This window comes from Balaenoptera physalus, assembly GCF_965194825.1.
Source record: "Balaenoptera physalus genome assembly, chromosome: 12".
Taxonomy (NCBI): domain Eukaryota; kingdom Metazoa; phylum Chordata; class Mammalia; order Artiodactyla; family Balaenopteridae; genus Balaenoptera; species Balaenoptera physalus.
Window position 1 is genome coordinate 62,704,593 of NC_138897.1, and position 26,658 is coordinate 62,731,250.

Consider the following 26,658-nt stretch of genomic DNA (forward strand, 5'->3'; position numbering starts at 1 on the left):
CAAAAAAGAAGCAGACTCACAGATAAGGAGAACAAACTAGTGGTTACCAGTGGGGAGATGGGGGGAGGGGCAATATAGGGGTGGGGGAGGGAAGGCACAAACTACTGGGCATAAGATGGGCTCAAGGATGTATTGTACAACACGGGGAATACAGCCAATATTTTGTAATAACTGTAGATAGAAAATAACCTTAAAATTGTATAAAAATTACAAATTAAAGAGTTAAGGCTGGGAAAGTATACCTGACCAGGTCATAAGAGACCTTAAATGCCATACTGCAGAGTTGAACTTCATCTAATAGGTCATGAGGGCAAGACATCAAATGAATTAATTTGGAAATTCAGCTAAAAGAAACATTTCAAAATGATTTATCTAATATAACTTCAGAGGATTGTTTGGAGGAGGGTGAATGGGAAAACAGAATGAGCAGGAAAGGAGGCTCTTGGATTAGCAAAGAAAAATAGACGGTGAAGAGACCAGGTAGGCTGGAGGTTGCTGACTTGTGGAAGGGAAGTTGATTTGTGAGAATAATAGGTCGGCAGTTAGAGAATAACAGAGAATAAAGGTGGGCGGTTAGTAAAATTTACGAGTGGATGTGAAGAAGTCAAAATAGAAACCACTTCTCTTTTCACTCACCTGAAAGCTACCTCAGAAATCGCCCAGGTTTCGGACTTGAGCAGTAACTAGGAAGATAATGTACATGCAACAAAAAATACAGTCACATAAAAACACTGACATAAACTTCAGAATAATGGAAATGTATTCTCGTAAAATGAAAAGGGAAGGACTAGGGGTCTGGAAAGATAACTCCCACAATCCCAGAAAACAATGGACAAGGTAGAAGAGAAGTTCCCAAGTCGATAAAGTTCAAATGGTCACAAAAGAGGTCACGGCAGTCAGTCATCTCTCAATCCCCACATCAAAGGAAGGAGGGCACTGATGGAAAATCACCATGATTCAGCTGCATCCATCACTGAACTCTGAAAAGAGTTTGGGTATATTTGAATGCAATCGCTCCAGATGTTCTACAAATTCATAACTCTTTAATCACAGTCATAATATCACTCAACAAAAATGTCATTCTGGAGAGATGAAAGCTAGCTGCTTCAATTCTGAAGTCTTTGTTTCACTTCCCTCTCCCAAAACATGAAAAGATTAAACTTGCACCCAGAGCCTGGATAGCGGCAGGTCACAGAGACAGGAATTACAACCAGGAAAGTTGCGGACAGGCTTGGAATGCAGAAGAGCTGGGAGGGGCTCATGGGCTCAGAGCCAAGTAGATGCACACACAGACACACACAGCTAGGTGGCTAAAAACCAGCAAACTCCAGGAAAGGTGGCCAGAAAAAGCAGCCCAGAAGCTCAAAACATGCACGATGACTTTGGGAGCAAGGAGAAAGTCAGAAGCTCAGAGAAACATTTCTAGAAGTAGGCAAGGGTGGAAAGCTCCCAGGGAAGTGGTCTGGAAAGCAGGCAAACATGGCCAAGTTAGGAAAACTCGAGCAACAATCCCTTGTTTCAAGCAGTGATGTTTTATGTTTCTCCCTCCATGAAAAGTACCAATTCCCAAGCGTGATTGCCTGGGAACTCTCGGCAGAGACATACAAACATAAGTATTTGGCTGGAGGTAGGAACCTAAAGGCCAATCGTTCTGAAATTTTAACGTGCGTGATAATCACCTGGAGAGCTTGTTAAAATGTGACTTCTGAGCCCCACCTCCAGAATTGCTGATTCAGTAAGTCCGAGTTGGGCCCAAGTATTTGCATCTCTGACAAGTTCCCAGATGATGTGGTGCTGCTGGTCCAGAGACCATACTTTGAGAACCAGTGCCATGGGTCCTCAGTCCTCATCCCTAGACGTGCCCCAGAATCATTTGGCAAGCTTTGTAAATGCTCACACCTGAACCCACCCTAGAGGTGAAGATGAGGTGATCTAGGACACAGCCTGAGATCGGTATGTTTCCAAAGTTCCCTAGATGTTTCCAATGCCTACCCGAGGTTGAGAATTACTGCTACGTGGGGATGTAAAGTTAAATGATGACAAACTAGTTCTGTTTGGGGTATCTTTCTGAAAGGAAGCTGGCTTCCCGCTTTAAACCTAGGGGCTTAAACTCTTTTTTTTCCATTAACATATTTTTTTTAATTTTACTGGAATATAGTTGATTTACAATGTTGTGTTCGTTTCAGGCATACAGGAAAGTGATTTAGTTATGCATATATTCATGCTTTTTTCAGATTCTTTTCCCATATAGGTTATTACAGAATATCGGGTAGAGTTCCCTGTGCTATACAGTAGGTCCTTTTTAGTTATCTATTTCATATTTAGTAGTGTGTGTATGTTACTCCCGAGCTCCTAATTTATCCCTCCCCACCATGTTTCCCCTTTGGTAACTGTAAGTTTGTTTTAGAAATCTGTGACTCTGTTTCTGCTTTGTAAATAAGTTCATTTATATCATTTTTTAAAAAATTAGATTCCACATATGACTGATATGTGGGAACTGGGATCTGGCGGCGGTGGTGGCGCCGGGTGAAGGGACCGGCGCCCGGGGCAGGGGCAGCGGGGGAGGGACTCGGGCCACCATGGACGACAAGGCATTCACCAAGGAGCTGGACCAATGGGTCGAGCAGCTGAACGAGTGTAAACAACTTACCGAGAACCAGGTGCGGACGCTGTGCAAAAAGGCTAAGGAAATTTTAACAAAAGAATCAAATGTGCAAGAGGTCCGTTGTCCTGTTACCATCTGTCAAGATGTGCATGGTCAATTCCATGATCTTATGGAACTCTTTAAAATTGGTGGGAGATCACCAGATACAAACTATCTATTCATGGGTGACTATGTAGACAGAGGTTATTATTCTGTGGAGACTGTGACTCTTCTTGTGGCATTAAAGGTGCGTTATCCAGAACATATTACAAGATTGAGAGGAAACCACGAAAGCCAACAAGTTACCCAAGTATACGGCTTTTATGATGAATGTCTGCGAAAGTATGGAAATGCCAATGTTTGGAAATATTTTACAGATCTGTTTGATTATCTGCCACTTACAGCTTTAGTAGATGGACAGATATTCTGCCTCCACGGTGGCCTCTCCCCATCCATAGATACACTGGATCATATAAGAGCCCTGGATCGTTTACAAGAAGTTCCACATGCGGGCCCAATGTGTGATCTGTTATGGTCAGATCCAGATGATCATGGTGGGTGGGGTACTTCACCACTCAGGGCTGGCTACACATTTGGACAAGATATTTCTGAAACATTTAACCATGCCAGTGGTCTCACACTGGTTTCTCGTGCTCACCAACTTGTAACAGTAACCTATGTGTTTCTGTAACAAATTGGGATCTGTCTTTTTTTTTTTTTTTTTTTTTAAATTTTTATTTATTTATTTATTTATTTCTGGCTGTGTTGGGTCTTTGTTTCTGTGCGAGGGCTTTCTCTAGTTGCGGCGAGCGGGGGCCACTCCTCATCGCGGTGCGCGGGCCTCTCACTATCGCGGCCTCTCTTGTTGCGGAGCACAGGCTCCAGACGCTCAGGCTCAGTAATTGTGGCTCACGGGCCCAGTTGCTCCGCGGCATGTGGGATCTTCCCAGACCAGGGCTCGAACCCGTGTCCCCTGCATTGGCAGGCAGACTCTCAACCACTGCGCCACCAGGGAAGCCCTGGGATCTGTCTTGGCATTAAACCAAATCATGGACCGAACTTTGCAATACTAATGATGAGCATTTAGCACAACTTGAGACTGAAATTAGTTCAACACTATGTTCTAGATCGGTCGGTCTTAACAGTTTGCCTGCTGTATTTGTAGGAACCAATTTCCTTGGGACTGTTCAAGCAAAAAAGGTAACTAACTCCACCTATTTTTGCACTTACTTGGAAATTTTAGTTAGAGTGTTTAACTGACATGGATTAATAGGGTTGGATTTTTATTTTTAAGAAAAATTTACAAGCTAACTTCCACTTAATTCATTACCGTTTATTTTATTTAAATGTATAATTAACTGAAAAAAAGATTCTTAGGAGTATGTTGTCATAACATTTAAAGAGATTTCCCTTCATTTAAACTAAATTACTATTTTATGTTGATTTGCATATTTCTGTATATTTGTCATGACAGTGCTTGCATTCTATTTGGTGTACTGAGCAAATAAACTTTCCATTTGAAACAAAAATAAAGGCAAGGGGGGTGCTTCCCTGGTGGTGCAGTGGTTAAGAATCCGCCTACCAATGCAGGGGACAGAGGTTCGAGCCCTGGTCCGGGAAGATCCCACATGCCACGGAGCAACTAAGCCCGTGTGCCACAACTACTGAGCCTGCGCTCTAGAGCCTGCAAGCCACAACTACTGAGCCCACGTACCACAACTACTGAAGCCCGTGCTCCGCAACAAGAGAAGCCACCACAATGAGAAGCCTGCACACAGCAAAGAAGAGTAGCCCCCGCTTGCCACAACTAGAGAAAGTCTGCACACAGCAACAAAGACCCAACGCAGCCTAAAATAAATAAATTTTTTAAAAAAATGACTGGCATGTGGTATAAACATACAATGGAATATTACTCAGCCATAAAAAAATTTTTTAAAAAGAACTAAATAATGCCATTTGCGGCGACATGGATGGACCTAGTAAGTCAGACAGAGAAAGACAAATATCCTATGGGCTTAAACTCTTCATGGGGTCCAATAATGGTTATGTTTAACTAAAGCACTTACAGCTCCTGCTCAACCAAAATCCTATTTATGCCAATAAAGTGTTTAGGTAACATCATCAAAAATTTATAAACCATCATAGAAGGCTCAATTTATCTTTCGGAAACAAAGGAGAAATCACTAACAATGGAAGGAAGACTTTGGTTTTCTCCATCCACACTGCCAGGACTTAGAAGAAAAACAAGTTTTCCAAAACAACGATAAAGCAGCCAAGAGGAAAATCCAATAAAATTGCCAAGGAATGACAGTGCTCTAGGAACAGATGGACTGGTTCCTTTCTGAAATTTTATGAAGAATATCGATGAACTGAAACATTGACAAAGATATTTAATGCCACCTTATAGGGAAAGCAATCAAATCTCTTGGAACATTCTAGCCAAGCGAGATGCTTGAATGCAAGGATAATATCTTCAACCTCTTTCTCATTTTTCAGAATTACTGAATAATTGATCAGTTAACAATAACTAATGGAACAAATCATGCTGTATGATCTCGGTTTTGTTTATCAATTTCGTGTCAGGTGTGAAGTAAATAATGGTTCAAAGATGGCTCATTATTATAAAAAAAAATGTTAAGTCATTGAGAACTTCATTCACATTCATTCTTTGGATAAATATTTATTAGGAAGCAATATTTATTTATTAAGAATCTCTATGCTAACCAGGATGCTGGGAAGAGAATACGGTGATAAGTTGAACTACTTTGCAAATGGTGGGAAAGAGTGGCATTAATGAGAAAACAAAACAAAACAAAACAGTCGTGTGCAAAACGAGTTGGGAGGAGGGAGGGAGCAAAATTCCAGGCAGATGGACTAAAATATCTTAGAAAAGATTAGTTATCCTTCCATTTTACACCTCAACATATATGACTGTGTGAGGTAGACTACTCAATTTCAATGATATGATTTCTAATAAAACGTTTTTGACTCATGTGCACTCCATACATGTGTATACAGGTTAATTTTAAGAACGTGTCTAATATCAAAAAAAATTGAATTTCAATTTCAACGTAGGACACTTGTAGACTGAAAACTTGCCAAGCCTTTGGCCATATACTTCCTGTCTTCAAGAAATTAATGTATTACTATCAGTACGTTGCTTTTTCTAGCAGCTTTCTAGAACTTTCACTAAGTTTATGCCCTAGGCAAGTCAACACTCAAATTTATTTTACGTAAGGAACGTAAAGCAATCCCAAACAAGAGCATCAGAAATAACGCATGTAGAAACACGCAAAGAAAGATGGAAGACATTGCGCTTCCAAAATGCATGTTTTCTGTGACACTATGGCAGCAGGGACTTTACAAAGGGTGTTCACTGTTCTACCAGTCTGACACATATCCATCTTCATCTCAGCTTCTGATAACTTACATGCGCCAAACATCCCGTACCAACATTTATTTGAGATAGAGATGCTTATACGGTCAACTTGCCTTTTCCTTAAAATATGAAAGTTAAAAAACAACTATAGCAGCATGCCAGTATTTTATAGGCCACTTGAATTACCTTGCACTTGAGGTAAGGATACAACAGTGCTGATTTGTCAGTGTCTGTTTAAACAGATTGAAGTGTTTAATTCCATCAGGCTCAATCGCAAAGAATCCCGACAGCCAATGAGCACTTTCCTGCTGGGATTTCTTAGGAGGACAATCTAACATCTTTTTTTTCCCGCTTGCCATTAAAGTCCTTATCTGAATGTTGCCAAAGGTGTGTCAGGTTCGTTCACCGTGTTCCCTAAATTCGGTCTTTATTGCCGGTGTCACCTGTGTGTGTGCTGCTTTGTCTTGGAGGGATGCTCTAAATGTCCTTTCCAGTAGATTACTCGATGGGAAGCGGAAGCTAGGGGTAGGACAGGAGTAAAGACGCAGACTTAGAGAATGGACTTGAGGACACGGGGAGAGGGAAGGGTAAGCTGGGACAAAGTGAGAGAGTGGTATGGACATATATACACTACCAAATGTAAAATAGATAGCTAGTGGGAAGCAGCTGCATAGCACAGGGAGATCAGCTCGGTGCTTTGTGACCACCTAGAGGGATGGGATAGGGAGGGTAGGAGGGAGACGCAAAAGGGAGGAGATATGGGGATATATGTATATGTATAGCTGATTCACTTTATTATAGAGCAGAAACTAACACATCATTGTAAAGCAATTATACTCCAATAAAGATGTTTAAAAAGGAAAAACAAAAAAGAAGCTAACATTTCTCCTACAGCTGACAGATCCTTTCCTGGAAAGAAGGAACTGACTTTCTTCGCAGCAAGCAGATGGTCCCACCCCCAGAAGATTCCGCAGAGACTCACCTCTGTCACACAAAATTTCTCTGACAAGTGGGAAGAGGCAGGTGGAAAGTGGAAGGTGAGCCAAACACAACTTATTGAGGCCCTTGGTTCCTGGTGCCATTGAAACACCTACGTCCTGAAAGAACCCATCAGAGCAGGCCCCAGTCAGCAGCAAGGTAAAACTCAGAAAAAGGATATGTGGAGATTCCGTCATATAACAGACATTACAGAACAAAAAGCTTTACCTTCAGACTACAGGGTTATGATTTTAGCAGAAATATTTCTATTTCCATCAAGTTCTCCACAAATGAGATGAGTGGAAACAGAAGGAAGGAATTCAAGAAGAATAAAACAGGGGTCACTTCAAGAAATTTCCAAAGAACCACCTCCTGGGCCAGCTACGCTGTCAAGTGAAACAATTGAAAACAAGAGGGTATATCTTGTAGGCAGCTGGAGACACATTTCTGAGAGTTATCAGTTTCACAGTATGGCCACTTACTTGATTCCCATTTCACTCCATATTTCTTGGATGCCAACCAAATGCCAGGCACTGGGTTAGGCACCAGAGGGGTACAGAGGCTGGTGCTAACAGAACTCGGTTCTATGATCAGCTCTACCCGTGAGAGTTCTGCAGTCTGAGAATATATTCTCTAAAGCATGATATCACTTTCTATTTAGGGGCAGCATAATACACTTAGTGCACAGAAAGCATTCAGTAAGAGATATAATAACTATGATTATTACTAGCAGTATTATTACAGGGATATGTTCTTAAGAAGCATGCCCTATGTTGTTACAGTGCATAATCTAGCAGGAGATTAAAAACCACAAGCAGCTACAATGCAATATGGTAGATACTATATCTGAAAAGTATACAGACTGCTGTTAAGACAGAAAGGATAAAAGAACTACATAGCAGTGAACATCACCCCACACCTTTCCAAGAGCCTTGCCAAATCCCAAAGCTAGAACCTTTCAAGAGAAGGTCTGAATTTAAAAAATAAAAATAAAAAAGCTTGGACTTCCCTGGTGGCGCAGTGGTTAGGAATCTGCCTGCCAACACAGGGGACACGGGTTCGATCCCTGGTCCGGGAAGATCCCACAGCCCGTGCGCCACAACTACTGAGCCTGCGCTCTAGGGCCGTGAGCCACAACTAGTGAGCCCGCGTGCCACAACTACTGAAGCCCGCGCACCTAGAGTCCATGCTCCGCAGCAAGAGAAGCCACCGCAATGAGAAGCCACCGCAAAGAGAAGCCCGCGCACTGCAACGAAGAGTAGCCCCTGCTCAACTCAACTAGAGAAAGCCTGCGCACAGCAACAAAGACCCAACGCAGCCAAAAATAAATAAATTAAAAATAAATTTATTATTTAAGTCTTTAAATAAATAAATAAATAAAAATAATAAAAAAGCTTATTTCCTTCTATACTAGAAATCTATCAAAGAACGGTACTTCAATAATCCCTCTCATCTGGTTCTATTTTTTTCATAGTTGTTATTCCTTCTAACACGCGAAAAGAAGTCTGATGTTTATTGTTTGCTGTCTGTTTCCTCACACTTGAACGTAAACGCCACAGGGGATGCCTTTTGTCTTTCGTTCTTGCTGTTGCTCAGGACCGAATTCAAAGTACCTAGAATAGTGCCTGGCATGTACTAGTTACTCAATAAACTGTTGTTAGTTGAATGAATCAATGAATGAATCAGTAATTCCTATCATCCAACTGTGGGCATCTTTAGGATCTGAAATGCATAGGAAAATAAAAATCTGGAAAAATGAACTAAGTACAAAGGAATACATTTCTACCCATCACTCCCTTATTGACATCTGACTTAGAAATCACCTACATATCTTGGTTCTCAATGCAGGACATAATATGGGTAATTGAGCTATACTAGAGTTTTCTTCTTTCATTCAAATATTCAAATAAAGAGAAGTGGTTTATATAAATGTAGCTCGTTAACAATTATTAGCGCCCATCAGTGGGCCTCTTGGTTCCCTCATCCCCTCACCAGTCTGGTCCTGGATCAAGGGGAAATCACACCGCCGTGTTAGCAGCGGCTGCTGCCTGAACATGGTTCAGCACCTGACCCCTGGCAGAGCGAGAGACTTCTTAATTCTGTGGCAGAAAGGGTGGTATGTGTTCCTAGTCACAACTGAGAATTCCTTTTTTTCATAGATATAGGGTCCGGAATTTTAAATAGCTATGGTTTTCATTATAGTAATACTCATTTGCTTGTAGAAAATGGGTGAAAAAGGACTCTAGAAATTTAACTTTAGAAGCCAGCCACTATCAGATACATAATTTCTATGGGATAATTCTGTTGGGTGTCCAAAAATAATCAGCTTATAAGCACACCTATGGAACACAACCTCTTGGTAAATTAGTATTGCCAATATTTCTCACATTTAATGTGTGTTTATCAGCTCTCTTTGGATCACCTCAAGCCAGTTTGTGTGTACCAACATTTCTACCCAAGAGGATTCCCTGAAAGAATTAAGGATGTGAGATTAAGGACGTGAAAAAGTATTTTGTATTTGGGTGTATGGGGTTTTAAACCTAAATCACAAAGACATGAAATATCATGCTGCTATAACACATAAAAATCCTACAAAACCCAAATAATCTAGATGTAACTGTCCAGAAACCCTTCCCTTAATGAAAAAACAATGGAATTTTCCCATCTAATCAATCAGTAAAGTTCTCATTCTGTTTAGTATTGGTTTTTATCTGCTGAGCCCCTTCTAAGAGAGAAGCTGTGAAGACACAGCTGAGTCTTCACTGTGAGCTGCGTGAAGACACATGACTTGGAGGCAGAAGATAAGCCACACGCAGCAGACAAAGGTGGATGCAATCAGAAGACGAGTGCCCCACCTGCCAAAGTACAATGGACCCGGGGCTCACCGTGACCGTTAAGAGATGCTCCTCTGTTAGGGTCAAGCATAACTGCCTCTTTCTGGTTAGCTTAGAGACCTTTTCCATATCCCATCTTGCCTTAATAAATATGCATTCTGGTCAGAGTAAATTAAAATGTACACTTTGCATGTTGCTTTAGCTGCATTAATTTTTTGACAATTAAATCTTCCTTGGGGAGAAAGACATGACTTTGATTTCTTTTGTACTCTCCTCACAGCATATGATACCACATCAGACAGGACTGAACTGTAGGGGCTGTGGGCCTCTTTCCCTGTAAATGCTGCCTGTGGAGCCTAAAGGCACTACTGCCGGAGTCCAAAGACCGGGGTTGCTCAATAAATATTAGCTATTATTGCAGTTGTTCAGTGAATTGCTCTCATTGTCATCAGATAATTAGGGAAAATGAAAGCAGATCTAGGAATTTTCACTAGGAGAAAAAAATCTTTCATGACTAAATAATTTTTAAATTCTTTGAAAATAGCACCTTTTAAACCAAGGTGCTACTTTGTTATAAAAAGATGGTTGGCAGATGAGTTCTTGCAGATAAAAATGTATTGTTATTAACAGCATTTATTATGTGCCCACCATAAGCCCACCACTGAGCGAGATGCTTTACAAAGGTTGGCTCACTGAGTCCTTTCAAAACCTCTGATATGTAACTTTAGTTATCCTCCTTGTTCACATGAGGAAACTGAACTCCGAGAATGAACTTGCCCAGAGTCATCTAGTTAGTTACATATCAGAATAGTAGAATCAGGACTGGGGGTGGTGAGGAGTAAGATTACTGTCTGGAACATAGAAACAGCTGCTAGTATCCTGAATCTAATGATAGACTTCCAGCAGAGAACACCCTAATCCACAACCTCAAATCTTTATCAATTCTTAAAACTCAGGTTTAATGTTTCCCAAGTTGCTGATGGGACAGGTCATGTCAAAAGTCAACATAACCAAAATAGAGCTCAAATTTTTATCACCACAATTTAGCCTCTTATTCCAGATCCTTACATGTTCCAGTAATGTCACTATTCCCAATGTCCTCACACTCCAAGTCTCCGCTCAGCCCAAGCCATCTCCAATAACTAATTACAATCATCAAGAAAGCAGCTGCCACCTCCTAAAAAAAAAAACCACTCTGCTGGCTACCTGGGTTTAGGCCTAGAAGACAGACAAAAAGCACATTAGCCAATTCATCACTTGAAGGAGCTTAAAATCTAGCAGTATTCACATTACATGTTTAAAATGTAAATCATAAAGTAAATGATCCAGAAAAACGCAACTGGAACTCAGAGGACAGTCTACCCTGGGCTGGAATAGTCATAAAACGCTTCATGTGAGAGGCGAGGTTTGACTGGGCCTTGAAGGATAGAGGAAGCATTGAAACAATGATTTTAAAAGAAATTCTTGCTCATGGTAAAACACTCAAACTGTACAGAAGGACATGAAGGGAAAAGTAAATTCCAGACTCCTCTTCTCTAGGCCCGAGGAGAATGTGCTGCTGGCGATCTGTCAATTCGACAGAATTTAAATACATGAAGGAAAAAGAAACAAAGGAGGAGGAAGAAAGAAGGGCCAGAATAGCACAGTCCTGACAAGCAGAGGTGGTCATGGTGGAGAAGAGTTTTGATGTAAGAGACTAAGAAATGGAGGGGGGGAGGGATAAATTAGGAGTTTGGGATTAGCATGTACACACTACTGTATATAAAAGAGACAAACAACAAGGACCTACTGGGAACTCCTACAGGGAACTCTACTCAATATCTTGTAATAACCTATAAAGGAAAAGAATCTAAAAAAGTGTATATATATATATTTTATATACATATATAAAATATATGTATAACAATCACTTTGCTGTATATCTGAAACTAATACAATATTGTAAAGCAGCTATATTTCAATAAAAATTTAAAAAAGAAAAAGAAATGGAGCTGAGCCACGAAGGGAGCCAGCTGTGCCTTCTCTCACTCACACATCTGAGGACCAACCAGCCATGTTCCAGGTTTGTGCTCGAGTCTGGGGGATGCAGGGAAGTAAAAATGGTCGTGGCTGCTGCCCTCATGGTCTCAAGGTCAGAGTTTGAGGAGTCTCACAGTGACTTTGATAGGTCTTTAGAAAAGTAAATCTAGATGCAAGTTGAATCAGAAGGAGACCCTGGAGGCAAGAAGTTCCATTAAGACGCTCTGTACATTCCCGACGTAACATGATGAAGTCTTGAAGTGGAGGGGCGGCAGCAGAATCCATACAGTACAACTGCTTCAGAGTCTAACTTCATGAGGAAGAAATTAAGACCAAGAGAAGTTATATGCTGTGCCCTAATCTGGAATGTAATTAAGGGCTTTATAAAATAACCTTTGATACGAAAGTCTTGAAGAACTAAATGTGAAAATAAAACTTTAATAGTTTATGAGAGTTCTTCCCTGGTGGCTCAGTGGTTAAGAATCCGCCTGCCAATGCAGGGGACACGGGTTCGGGCTCTGGTCCGGGAAGATCCCACATGCCGCGGAGCAACTAAGCCCACGCGCCACAACTACTGAGCCTGTGCTCTAGAGCCCGCGAGCCACAACTACTGAGCCCGCGTGCCACAACTACTGAAGCCCGCGCACCTAGAGCCCGTGCTCCGCAACGGGAGAAGCCACCGCAATGAAAAGCCCACACACCACAATGAAGAGTAGCCCCTGCTCGCTGCAACTAGAGAAAGCCCGCAAGCAACAACAAAGACCCAACGCAGCCAAAAATTAAAATTAAAAAAAAAAAATTTATGAGATAGAAAAGGGTGATACTTTTACCACTTAGAAATGGAAAAGATTTCTTAAACAAGATATCGATACCATAACAAGAAGAATCAAAAATGCATCTATTTTAAATTTTAAAAAGAATCTTTTCACCGAAAGATGTCCTAAAAATGAAAAGACAAGCCACCAGTTGGGAGAAGCCCATTGAAAGGAGCTTCATTTCATTTCTGGAATGAAATTACAGAAAAAACTCTGATATCCAGAATATATAAATAACTCTCACAAATCAATGAGTTTTTTTATGCAGTGGCAGAGTGGACAACATGTACACCTACACATTCCAAAGAAATCTGAATGTTAAGAGAGCAAAAAAATGGTCAACAACATTAGCGGTCAGGAAACAACACATTAAAACCGCAAGGAGATATAATTTCACATCCCAAAGGCTGGCAAAAAATAACATATACCACTAAGTGCTGACAACGATACAGAACAAAAGGAGCTCTTATAGATGGGTGGTGGGAGGATAAATAGACAAAACTCTTTTTGGTAATTTGGCATTATCTGCTAAATGGGAAGGTACAAATCCCTCCTACAATTCTCCTAAGAATATACCCCAAGGAAAGGTCCTTTGTTAGCACAAGGATATGTGCGTATGAACATCCGTAGCAGCCTTGTTGGAAAATAAATAGAATGTCCATCAATACATTAATCACTATATATTATACAACGGAATACCATAGGGTAGTAAGAGTGAATAAGTAATACCTATTCATATCAACAAAATAGTAATCAATTAAAGTTGGGTAAAGAAGACTACAAAGAGCATGGTGTTCCTATTTATAGAGTTTTAAAACAGCAAAACAAGATTCTACTGTGTAGTACACACATATACCTACATACCTAGCAAAGGATGAGGAAATGTGTGGCAATGATAAACACAAAATTCAGTGTACAGGGTACCACTGAGGGGACATAGCCTTGGAGAGACTCTGAGAGTATCAACACCATGTGCAGTGATTGGGTACATGTGTGTTTACCATAATATTTAATTTTTCGTGTTGCTGAAACATTTCACAATAATTCTCAATTTGTAATGAAGAACTGAAAAGTAGTTTGAGGCACAGGTACACAGTAACAGAGAAAGAAAAGAGTCGACTATTACTTGAGAATTTTCCAAAATATTTCATGTCTTCTCTTCTCCCATACTGACTTCCCTCCACCTGGAGCCCATCATTTATACCTGAATTAGCACAACAGCCCCCTAAGGCATCCCTCTGTCCCCATCTGGTGGCAGACTGATCCACTTCCATCCGTCCCAGAGGCCACTTCTCCATGTCACTGTCTATACAAAGTCCTTCAATGCTCCTGTCAACGCTAAACATTCTTGAATCATCAGTAAAACCATCCAGAGTGTACCTCCATCCTTCTCAGTCAAATTCATTTCCAGGTCTAATTAAAATGCACTAGAGAAGCTGGTGCAGAAGACCATCTCCCTGAGCCAGCAATCTGCCAAGTTGGTTTGCATCTCCATGTCTTTGTCAAAGTTTTGCTTTATCTGAAAAGTCATCCCTTCCTCCTACTTAACTCTTACCATCTAGGAAAGTCCAACATAAGACCGTGCTCTTTAGGAAGCATTCCAAAACGATCCCACTGCTTTGGGTTCGATTTTCAGCTGCCCAAGGATTTGAACTATATTTTGCACTTCGACAGTCTCAATACTCATGAATACAAGGAAGATCATATGATTTCATTTGCTCGTTCGCCCATCCTTGGAAAGGCTATATCCATGCCAAATATCTGCCGTGGATCATCTAAACCCCTTGATATTCTTAGCATCAAAGCAGAATATTTTAAATTACCGATAAAGTAGAGGCAAATCTAGAAAAGTGATGATGCATTATTATAAAAACATGGGTCATGTCCATGCTGAGTCTTACATTGCCTCGCAGATCTGTAAGGCTGAGCAGTGGTGTAACATCTAAAGCTGGGGGCGGGGGGAAGGGCAGGTTAGCACACCCGTGCCGCTGGCCCACCACACCTCATCGTTCCAGTGTCTCAGAAGTGTAGATCGGACAGAATATACTACTTGCCTGGCCAGAAACTAGTATAAAAATGTCATGGAAATACCAAGGAGGCTGTGAACCCATATAATTTAAAATGGTAGATTCCAACATCCCCTATGATCAAGAGCCACCCCACATAGGTTCTAAGTAGGTACCTCTACAGAAATCAACCTCCAGCAAGAAAGTCAGTTGTAGCCACTTCTCCCCCTCCCACTTCATACCTCTCATCCCTGTGATCTGATTCAACCTTTCAATCTTCAGTGAACATTTGCATCCCTTCCATCAGCAACCCCTCTCCTAGCCCCTATCTCTGTTATCCCTTGAGCTTACGGTCTCATAGAGGTTGACAAGCACATCAACAGAAAATGGAATATAAATATGCATCAAGGACTTCCCTGGCAGTCCTCTGGTTAAGAATCCACCTTACAATGCAGGGAACTTGGGTTCGATCCCTGGTCGGGGAACTAAGGTCCCACACGCCATAGGACAACTAAACCCACCCACCGCAACTACTGAGCCCGTGAGCTCTAGAGCCCTGCGCCGCAACAAAAGATCCCGCACACTAAAACTAATAAATAAATCATGACGCAGCCGAATCAATCAATAAATAAATGTTTTAAAATAAATAAATGTGCATCAGATTCAGTGGAGACACAGGAAGGAATGCTTGATCCTTTGGGGGTAAAGGGTGGGAAAGAAGTTTGTGTTTAGCATCAAAGGGCGGGGCGAGGGGGTGGAATCTGATAAAGGCAAGTGGGGTGGTTAAGCCATTCGTATGTGTGAGTGAGAAGGAGGAGAAAGGAAAAGGGGCAAGAGGGTTTTTTTTCAGGGGGGGAGGGGTTTGTATTGCTTTGTTTTTTTAATCCGTATCTTATTTCAGAACCTCCCTCTGTTGACCAGAAGACTGTAGTTTCTGTAGCTGGAAACAGAGCACAACCTAACCCATCACATGCTGGCCATGCTGGGATCAGCCCTGTGTTTACCAGGTGTTATCAGAAGAAGCTTAGGACCAAAGGATGCACAGTTTGAGACTACAAGGAGGGCCATGCAAAAGCCATGTAATACTACCTTCAGAGTTACGGTCCTTACACAGTTGGAATACAGATTTGCATGCACTCATCATTCATTCATTCACTCAGTCAATGTCTACTGACCACTTACTAAGTCCCAGGTGCTGTGCTAGGCGTCAGTGATATATTGTGAACATGCTATTTTAGTCCTTGATCTCAGGGAATGCATAGTTCAGCGGGGAAGACAATCGATCAGATAATCACAAAAGTCAAGGCCTCATTATTTACTGTAAAAGGACCATGGTAAAAAGTATCAAGGCAACTAAGTTGCCTGCAACCGGACAGCTTCACTGATTAAATGACCTTTCAGCTGAGGTCTAGGGAAGCGGAAATAATGTAAGAAACATGTTCCAGGGAGTTCACACAGGAAACTTCTAAATGTGTTACTGCTTCAAGGTTACCCTGCTGCCCCTTCCCAGCTCCAAGTGGGAAAGCTCATCCCTGTCTGATAGAAAAGGTGACTTTGCTTCTGCATTCGTATCTGGGTAAAGAGCTTCGAGGAGAGTGACTGTGCCTTGCCTTCTTGCTAGACTAGTCTGATGAATCATATCAAAGAAGAGCTGCTCGCAAAGTCTGAGACAAGATCAAAATGCCATTTTCCTCTTGAACGGCAGCCTGTGTCTTGCAAAGAAATCTCCATGCTATCTACCAGGGGCAATTTCTAGCCCGGAAAAAGATATCACACTGAGTTTCCACTGAAACTGAAACCCAGTAAGCAAGGGTCCCCAGGGCAAGGATGTAATCTGGAGGTTACAGTGAGGGTTAATGCCAGTCCTCCTGTCAGAATACTCATAAACGTTCTCCTGTAGTAGAATTAAAAGGGAAGTTACTCTAGCAGATGTTTCCAAATTAGCCAAAACCATGTCAGGGAGTAAAGTAGCAGAGCTGGAAATGCGCCCAGAGAGAGAGAGAGAGAGAGAGAGAGAGAGAGAGAGAGAGAGAGAGAGAGAGAGACCTTCCCACAAGCAGCCTGATGGAGCCACTGAAATGCCTCTGAGCCCTCCCGGTGCAGATGGGGATGCAGGAGCGAGGAGATACTCAGGTCCCAGCACAAATCCTCCTCTCCTAATTGCTCATCCATGGCTCCAATGAGACTACCAGTCTGCTGAATCCTAAGAAGTCCTGGCAGGATCGGGCAGTTAATGCACTGCCAAACCACACTCTTCACGCTTGCTTTTGTGCTGTTGCTTACAAATCCGACAAGAAACGTTGGGAGAAGATATAGAAATTGTCCATGACGACGGAGGAGCAAACCATGATAAATGAATGTGAAAATGAACAGTATAGTGTCAGGCAAATCCCAGGAGGAGGGTAGGTCTGCATCTTCAGAGAAGACCCAGAGCACTGATATCTAGTTCACAACAACCCCAAACTGGGCAATGATATCCCCCGCTATGCAGGTTCTCACCTACCCAGGAAAGAAAAGGCCCAAGAATCTGAGCCAAAGATCCGTGGCCACATATCCAGAGGGTTTCCTGGGTGTGAGCTGGGCTCCCAAGTGGGCTGTCACTTGTTACCCAGTAATCATTACCTCCTGCAGGAAGGAGAAAACAATAAACACCATCCAGGGAAAACCTTAGGTCAATAAAGGCAGAGAAGATCTCCAGTTTCTCACTGGTACACCAGCTGTCTGGCCCCACCATTGTCTAGACTAAAAGATGTAAAATTTGTGGGTCAGCACAACTCACACGCAATACCAACCTCTGTGCAATCAGAGAAAGGAGGAAAAGACCTCAAAGAACAGCCATTCACCATTTTAACCACCTTATATCCACATCCCATTTTTTCTGCCCTCAACCACACGTTTTCCTTAGCAGGTGGTTTGGGTGTTGCAGGGTTACAAAAAAAAAGAAGTCACAAATTTTGGTATGCATTAATGGTATATTATACATAGCAAATATACATTTTGCATAAGCCAAAGAGGTATGTGTTAGAAGAAAAGGAACTGGTACCTGGTATCTCATACAATGAGTTGTCAGTGGATGTTTAATAAATTAAAGTGAAAGACTGATGATTAGTTCTAAATCCTCCTCTGTGGTAGAAGAACGGTTTAGACCTTCCTAGGAACAACATCTTTGGCAATTCCTGAGAGACCACATAATGAAAGTCACCTTCATTGGGGAGTAACAGGAATCAGGTTACACATTCCCCATGATTTAAAAAAAAAAAGGAAGAAAGTCAAAGAAGAAATGATTCCTTTCTTTGAAAATGAAGAATTACAAGCCCTGAGGATCTTCTGGAAATAAGAGATGGCACAAGACATGAAGGGGTGCTTTTGAACCTCCAACTGTATCTGCGGCACAAAATTTTTAGAATTCTAGACAAAGGGTCTTCTTGTGATTGTGTTTCTTTAAAATAAAAATGTACAAAGAAAACAACATCTCATAGACGGTAAGGCATAGATTGTAAGTGTGGGAGGTGAGGATTGGAGACAAGTGTTCAGATTTTTCAAAAGTCCTTTCACGATGCTCCTGCTTTAAGCGTGCTCCTTTAGCGGGATAAAGGAGAAAAGGAAACAAAAGAACTTACAACTACACTGTTTCCTTAGATTAATCATGAGAGGCAAGCGTGCTTTCTACAGAGATGAAATCTTCATGACAGTCTTCCAATGGAATGCTTCCTAAGAGGAAACAGATCCTTCTGCATCGAGCAGGGCTGCTCTGAATAAGGGGAAAACAATTTGTGGGAATGATCCAGAAGATACCATAATGTGAATCTGTCATAGAAACTTCACTATGAAAACACGCATTTAGGTGGCATATTACTATTCTTTCTGAATTTGAAATATTACATGAGATCCAAATCAGAACACTGAACTCTTTGTTTCCAGAAGAAGTTGCTATTCAAAGAATGCTACTTGTCTCAACTGAGTTGTACATGAAATTGTTACTATGCTACAAATCTCTAAATGAGTAGTTAGTAAAACTTCATTTCCCCTCTTCCCAGTTTTAAATTTATATTTAAAAATTAATCAATCTAGGGAATTCCCTGGTGGTCCAGTGATTAGGGCACCACGCTTCCATTGCAGGGGGTCGGGTTCGATTCCTGGTCGGGGAACTAAGATCCCGTGAGCCGCGCTGCGTAGCCAAAAACTAACAACAAAAAGTAATCTAAAAAATAAATAAATAAATAGTAATCAGTCTAGACAGCCATATAGAACAAAGGCATACATAACCTAGTAGAAGTTAAATCAAAGTGCATGCAATCCGTATTTCCAAATTTGATTCAATAGAACATTTACGCTTAGAAGGACTTAGAAAGTAGAACAACTTATAGTTAGTTTAGGCTATTTCCCTGAATGGGCTACATAATATTTTGAGAAGGTCTTGATTTCAATAATCACTCATATCAAGGTTTTAGTCCTGGCAAAATGAAGTTTACATTGAAGGAGAAATTACAGATTCTAAACCATGAAAATTCCCCATAAGGAAAACTCAAGTATTATTCCACCCCCCCCCCCCACCGCAAAGCACAATTGCTAGTGTGTGACTTGAAGAGTTTTGTCAGAAAATTACTTCATAATCTTTTAAAGAATCTGTTTATCAGTTCATTTTGCCAATATTTATATTGTCTATAATTTTTGAGATCAAATATTTTATTTAGCGAACTAACCTTGGGATAGAAATAGAGAGAGAAACAGCAGACGTAATTTTTTAAATAGTCTATATTTGTGAAGCCATTCAAGTCTCTTTTCATACAAAGTAGCTAATACTTTCTCTTAAGTGAGTCAGTTGTTTTTTTAATAGTCATGGAATTTTAGATCTAGAATTAGGAATATTTCAAGGAAGTGACTTTACTGCAGCAACTTTAAACTGAACTAATACACCCAAAGGAAACTAATAACAAGGCCATTGATACCAGATTTCTATGAACTTTCCTATTTCACGCCACAATATGAATTTTCTGAACCAAGGGTAGTTTTTGTAACCTAAACAGTTAAATTTCAAATGTTTTGCAAAGTTATTCGATATTTCTTTATGACTTTGGATCTCCTTCTTAAAAATGTAAACAAAGAAAACTTTATCCTTTTGACATTGGATAAATTAGGATACTTGTAACATCTCTTGCCTTCCTGTCATTTTGGTTCAAGTTGGGATAAAGATTACTGCTCTACATGCAAAATTACCTAGGCCAATAGAAAGTTGCTTCCTGAAGCTGAAATTCGGCTATAAATAACCGTCAAAAGGCAGTTAGCTCCTTCCTGGTAAAAAATAATTTGCAAGATGTTTGCATTTGGTCCTAAAATTGCTTTCCTAGTTCTGAACATTCCTCATCCCAGGATCTGACTACAAGTCAGACTGATCCATCACCAGTTTACAAAGCCATTCTCGAAGACTTTAAAAGCTAAAGATCTGCCTTGAATTGTTACTTTTATGATGTTTTTCATCACTGTAATTCCATAACTTCATGTGTTATGCTGGGGGTGGAGGGTGGGGGAGAAGGAGCATCGATCTCTCAAGAACGGAGCCAAGCTCAGGGTGTTAAGAGGGGACAGTCTCGCAGGAGTCCATAAAGGAGATAACATCTCACCGCCCCCGCCCCCCCCACGGAGGGTCCTGTCCCGGCCTCCTCGTCGCCTCAAACCCCCTCCCCTTCTCCGACAGAAAATTCCGCAGCCTCCTGGCCGGGAGGGAGGCGAGCCTGAGAGCCCTGGGCGGGAACGGCGCGCCGGCACAGACAGTGTCGCGGGCGCAAGCACCTGAGCAGCCCCTTCCCACCGCTTCCCGGGGCCACCGCGCCAGGCTGGGCTGGCTCGCCTCCCGCGAGGGGCGCAGCCTCCCGAGCCCTGCAGGCAGGATCTCCATCTCCGCGCGGCCCCCGAAGTCCCGCCTGCAGCTGCGGCCGCCCCCCCAATGAAAGTGCAATTTGTTATCCCTCCCGGCCCGGAGGAGGGGTGTCCCTGTCTGGTCCCGGCTCAGCCCCGACTGTTCAGCTGGCTGAATATCGGGTCTCACCGCCCGCGCCGCGATTGGCCGGGAATCGGCCTTGGCCTCGGCCGCGGGCGGGGGTCGACCCTCCCGTGATCGCTCCCTTGGACCCCGTTCTCTCCGTGCGTCTCTCTTTCTGTATCTCGGTCTCTCCCTGCGTGCCTCTGTCTCTCTTTGTCTCTGCTTCTCTGGCTTTCTCTCTCTTGCGCGCTCGCGCACGCGCGCGCGCGCACACGCACATATACATACACGCACACACACAGGGGAGGGGGCTAGCTCCACTACCAATGCCAAAATGTCACCTAAAAAACAAGTGCAACAACTTGCCTCGCCAAAGACCCAGGAGCCAGTCGAGAAATGCCCTGCAGGGAGCAGCCCCCTCCTTCCCTGCAAGGTGCATCGGGGGTTGGGGTCGGGGTGGGGGGAGGGGTGGGAATTTGGCCGGTGGACGTGACGGGGACTGTTGTTCTCCTCCCCTCCCCCTTCCGGGACCCTGTCGCAATTAGAAATCCGTCCTCTCCTCAGGCCCCGGGGGGAACAGCGAGAACCGCACGCCGGAGAGGGGCGCGCCGATCCCCAGGTTCCCGGAGTACCCCGGGGGTCGCTGGAGTGCGCCCCGGGCGGTGGAAGGCGAAGGAGAAGCCGGCCGGCGGCTAGGGGAGCCCAGTTCAGAGTCCCTCCGCCCGCGACAGAAGCGGTGACCGCGCGGCGGGCAAGAGCCGCCCAGCGCGCGGCGGTGGCGGCGGTGGCGGCGGCCCGGGCTCCGGTGGCCGCCGCCGCGAGCGCACGCCCCAGCCCCCGGAGCAGCCCGGCGTTACCTTGCCACTGCCCGCAGTCCGGCCCTCGGTCGCCGCGGCCGTCCGTCGGTCCCGCGAGCCTCGGAGGGAGGACGAAAGAAGTGTCCCCGTGGCCGGGACAGGCTCCCAGCGAGGCGATGGGAAGGACTCGAGTGAGGAGCCGAGGCGGCTACGGCCGCTCCCGCCGCGGATGCCGCCGATACCCCCGGGCCGGAGGTGTCGGAGAGGCCGTGTCCTCGGGATTGCGGGGCCCGGAGCGCAGCGCTCGCCTCTGGCGCGGCTGCTGAGCGCCGGGACGCGGCGGGCTGGGGCGGCGAGGCTGGGCTGGTCACCCGCCCCTGGGTGCATGTTAATACGGCGGGGAGGAGGAGTCCCGCGCTTCCTCCGCCCAACCGCGGGAGCCGGCGGGCGGGCGGCGGCCGCGGCCCGGAGCCAGCACTCCCACCCGCCCCGGCTACTACGGCGGGCCACCAGCCCTGACCCAGCCCAGGCACGTGCGCCCGGGCCGCAGGGAGGCGCCCGGCGTCCTGCGGGTGATGCCCGCGCAGCTCCGGGCCGCAAGTGCGCTCACACCACGCGGAGGGGAAAGCCCCGCAACCCCTCGAAGGAACCGCGAGGCGCCCGCGCGTTAGTGGGCGTGTCCCGTGCGTTCCCCGGCGCAGCGTCCGCGGAGAAGTGAACCTGCCCCTCCTCACCTGACAGCTCTCGTTCCCAACCTTGTCATCGGGAGCGCTCAACACTATCACAGGAACTCATGTTGACGGGCAGAGGGTTTGCCTTTCTCTCTCTCCATCCTCGGGATCCCTAGTAGAATTTTTGAAGAAGCAATCGCCAGGGAGGAGCCGGGGTCGTGGAAAGAGTCTAGACTCACCCGGACTGACGTTCACACCCGGTGCCATTACCTCCCCCAGAGCCTCAGTTTCCCCATTTGTACAACGAAGGCTCTTGTGGATTAGATTATACAATATTTTTACCACCAGCTTCTCAAGGTATTGGCCTAAAGGTAACTAGAAAAACGAATCCATTTTCTTCCTATCCTCTGACCTCAGAAGACTCCCCGCTCTCCATCCCAACTGCACTTGGAAGCCACGCCCATTCACACAGGCTGAGGACCACAAGTCCACATGCTCTGAAAGTAGGAAGCACCCGTAAGGCTTCAAAGTAAGAAGAGAAATAAATATTGTGTGAATAGATGAACTAAGATTTGGGTCAAAGAGAGAAAAGAGTCAATCAATTAAGTGTTTATTGAGCTTCTGCTCTACCCACTTAAGTATCAATACTATGGATGATAATAGTTAAATAGTGGTTAATCATCATTTTCCAGTTTCCCTCCACTCAAAAAAGAATGGGCATCTTCATGGAGAATGTCTGCCCTTTGTTCTACAGCTCCCAGAGAGTACATTATGCTAAAGAGTATACGATCTTCTTTCTGTAATTGTACCCATAAAGTTATAGCATAAGATTTAGCATCTGCTTTGTGTGATATCTAATTATAAATATTAATAGAATATCCTTTTTAAAGAAAACCCTTCTAAAAATACAGGGAAGTGAAAAACAGTTTCCATAAAAATATGACTCAGATAAATAATCGCTTTTCCGCAATTTCACTGAGTGATTTTCCATTAAAGAGGAAAAAAAAAATCTGTAAACCATGAAACACTCCAAGAAATGGAGATAAATCCTCAGCAGTGATTATAATACTTTAACAAAGCTCTAAAAATTATCCCCAGCCAATTCAAGAGTGACTGTATAGGGGCACTTATTCTTCAAATAAGATTCCATGAAAAGGCAAAGTACTGATACAGGAAAAATAGCCTTCATAATCTGGAGAGAGCAACTACCTTGCCTTTCCAGATTTGTAAGTGTGTCTAATCCATAGAATTTTTAATGAGGTCACATAAATAAGGCCATTATAACTGTCAGACCCTAAATCAAATTAGGTGACTTTAGTGAATAAATTTGCTTGAAGCAGAAAATCATTTTCTTAAAAATTCTTATGGTCCATTCAACCAGACAGCAATAATATCTATGTAACACTGCTATTGTTGGGGTTTGCTGACTGTAAGTGACAGAAACCAAATCTGGTGAACTGAAGAGAAAGTTATTTATTGGAAAGATATTGAAAGCTTTGCAGTCTTGAAACAGGCAGGGTTTGTGGCAATACTGTAGCTCTAGAAAGTCAGAAAGACAGAAGCAGTTCTGTTTGGTGTTGCACTAAAATGTACAGTTTACAGTCAGTAAATGTCAACTATTTCTTCAAAGTTCACGTTACTGGATCAAGATTCAAGTCACAAAGGAGAACATCTGACTGGCCAAACTTCAGTCAGGTTCCCACTCCCTGGCTGTGCCAGGAGAGGGAGAGGAAACATTTGGTTCTTTGACTTCCAGAATGGAAGGCAGGCACCTGGATTTATCATGCTTCCAAAAGTGCACATGATTGGAGATAGGTGATTCCTCAAAACAAGTTCAGGGAACTATAAAGAAGGAGAATTTGATGCTGAGGTCAAAAAAAGATCAATGTCTGTTACATTGACTGGCCGTGAAATTTACACTGTAATGCTTAGAGTTGTTTGGAAATGAGCAGTACAAGTGAAACTGCAAGTTTGTTTCACTTAAAGAATGCTGTTTAAATACTGTATGTATGGCCAGTTATCTTATTTAAATAAGCATAGTGCCTATTATAAGCACTACTGCAAGCCAGGGCGAGCAGCTGTGTTCATTTCTTGTCATGGACGGTATAGTAGTGGAATAATCGCCCTGGAAAGATGACCACGTCCTAATCCCGTGAACCAGTGAATGGTTATCTTGCATGACAATTTGCAGATGTGATGAAGTAAAGGGTCTTGAGATGGGAAGTTTATCCCAGATTACCTCAATGGGCCCAATATAATCAAAAAGGCCCTTATAAGAGGGAAACAAGAAAGTCAAAGGCAGAAGAAAAAGATGGAATGATGGAAGCAGAGGTTGGAGCGATGCATTTTGAAGATGGAGGAAGGAGGTCATGAGCCAAGGGATACAGAAGCTAGAAAAGATAAAGATTCTCTCCTAGAGCCTCCAGAACTGACGCCAGTCTGCTACTATCTTGATTTTAGCCCAGTTAAACTGATTTCCGATTTCTGATCTCCAGAACTGTTAAGATAATAAATTCATGTTGCTTTAAGCCACCAAGTTGCTATAACAGCAGCTAGAGGAAACGAATATACACAACTTACCCAACCCTTGGGAACATCCTCCCCAAAGCACATGTTGGTAGCAGGTGGCGTGAGAGCCTTTACTGTAGAAGAAACACAGAAAGGCATAGCTCCTTCTGAAGAAGACAACTCAAAGGAGGCTAAGTCAGCAATAAGTTGGTAAGAAGAGGAAATTAGAAACCATGAACAGATAGGGTTCCTATTCAGGCGTTTCCATTTCTCTAGTTAAATCAATGTGGCGGCACTCCCCCTAGACCACAACATGGTCAAACCGATAAAATCCCATTAGAATGAAGTATACTTGTGAAAGAAGAAAGAACTCGAAGGACAACCTGAATGGTAAGTGTGAAAGACATACACGTTTGCTTCTGCATTTAACAAAGCCTTCTCACTCATTCTCATGGTTTTAAGTAACATTTAAATGGTGATTCCAGATCTATATCTTCAGCCTTGACCTCTCAGCTAGGTTTCATATTTGGGAATCCAAAGACCTGCTAGACAAATCCACTTACAACTTCCACTGGCACTCCAAACTTAACAGGTCCAAATTAAACTCATCGATTTCTGCCCTTTCCATCTGTTCCAATTTTTATTCCTTTTCCTGTTATACTATATGAATTCATGGCACAGTCATCCACCAAGTCACCAACACCAGAAACCCATGAGCTATCCTAGACTTCTACACCCGCCAGTCACCTCTAATCCATCACCAAACACTGTTGACTTCTCCCACCATCTGAACTGATCTTGACTCCCTCCTATATTTCCATCTCTATAACAGTATGCCCGTATAAGGCTTTGTCATCTCACCTCTGGGTTATTATCATCTTAACTTCTTTCCTTTCCCCCAGGCTTGCCTCCTTTTCATTGAAGCAAGAATGGGCTTATAAAAATACAACTCAGACCACGTTACACGTCACACGTTAAAGCTATGGTTTAGCGCCCTTATAAATTTATAAAGTTCAGTTCCTTAGAATGGTATACAAGGCTCTCCTGCTTTTCTCTCTTTCTTAGGCCTTTGCTCTCATGATTCATACATTATGCTTCAGTAAATCAGACTGCTGCTTATAATGCCATTCATGCAACATGCTCTAGAATAGTTCTGTAACTCTCTCATACTATTCTTTCTGCCTTGCCTGCCCTCTCTCTGATTTTGCTGGCTAGTATTTATTTCTCCTCCAAGGCTTGCTTCAGTGGTCTTCATGCCTGAATCATTAGGTTGGATTAAGTCGTGCCCACGCTCACTGAACCTACTACTATCTTAGTTTTTATGACATTATATTAAGTTTTTCAGGTTATCTGGGTTGTATTTTTGAGACTGTAGCTATCCCTATAGGGGTCCCCAATACCTAGCATAGTAACTGCCTCTCAATAGAATATCAATGTATATCTGTGGGACTGAATTAACCTGAATGGCTTTGAGAATATTTTGTGATGTCTGTAATATATCTTAATATTAGGTAGTAGAAGGCCGTGTGTGATGTAATATAACCTGTAGCCAAATTTTAGAACCCATCACTTACAGGTTTAATAAATGGAAAGTGTTCTTTTTCATGCTAAACAAATGCCAAAAAAAAACTGAGGAAAGACATGTGAAGACGTCATGTCTAGTTTTTCCTTTTAAGAGCCAATCCAGTGAAAGGAAATGGTCTTGTTATCCTCAAACGGTTTTCAATGAACATGTTTGCTTTATGTTTTATTTGATTTTTTTTATTAAAGATATAAATGCTGGAATACAATTGATTTAGCTTCTGTCCCAACTCTACTTTTATACCCTATCATTCTTGTGTACACGTTAATCTATATACACTGTGTCCCCTTCCTGTCACCTCCCAAACCCCCCCATTTACTCTTTCATCCATTGCAATACAGTGTGAGCCCTGTGCATTGCAATCTGGCTTTGTTCTGGTAAACGTGGTGTAATTTTCCCAACAAGAAGCCCCTTTGTAGTTCCTATTTCCTTGATCTCCTAATTA

General features: G+C 43.0%; 1 protein-coding gene and 1 pseudogene across 2 annotated transcripts in view; one reads left to right on the forward strand and one right to left on the reverse strand.

The window, feature by feature from the left end:
- Positions 1 to 22,053, reverse strand: part of DLGAP1 (DLG associated protein 1) — an 850,590-nt gene extending 828,537 nt beyond the window's left edge. The window contains exon 1 of the mRNA XM_082418629.1: positions 21,513 to 22,053. The gene's annotated coding sequence lies outside the window, so the exon portion shown is untranslated. The remainder of the gene's footprint in view (positions 1 to 21,512) is intronic.
- LOC309640311 (serine/threonine-protein phosphatase 2A catalytic subunit beta isoform pseudogene) lies at positions 116 to 3,335 on the forward strand (annotated as a pseudogene). Its single transcript has one exon. The product of its transcript is annotated as a serine/threonine-protein phosphatase 2A catalytic subunit beta isoform pseudogene (transcript).
- Positions 22,054 to 26,658: the final 4,605 nt, after the last annotated feature.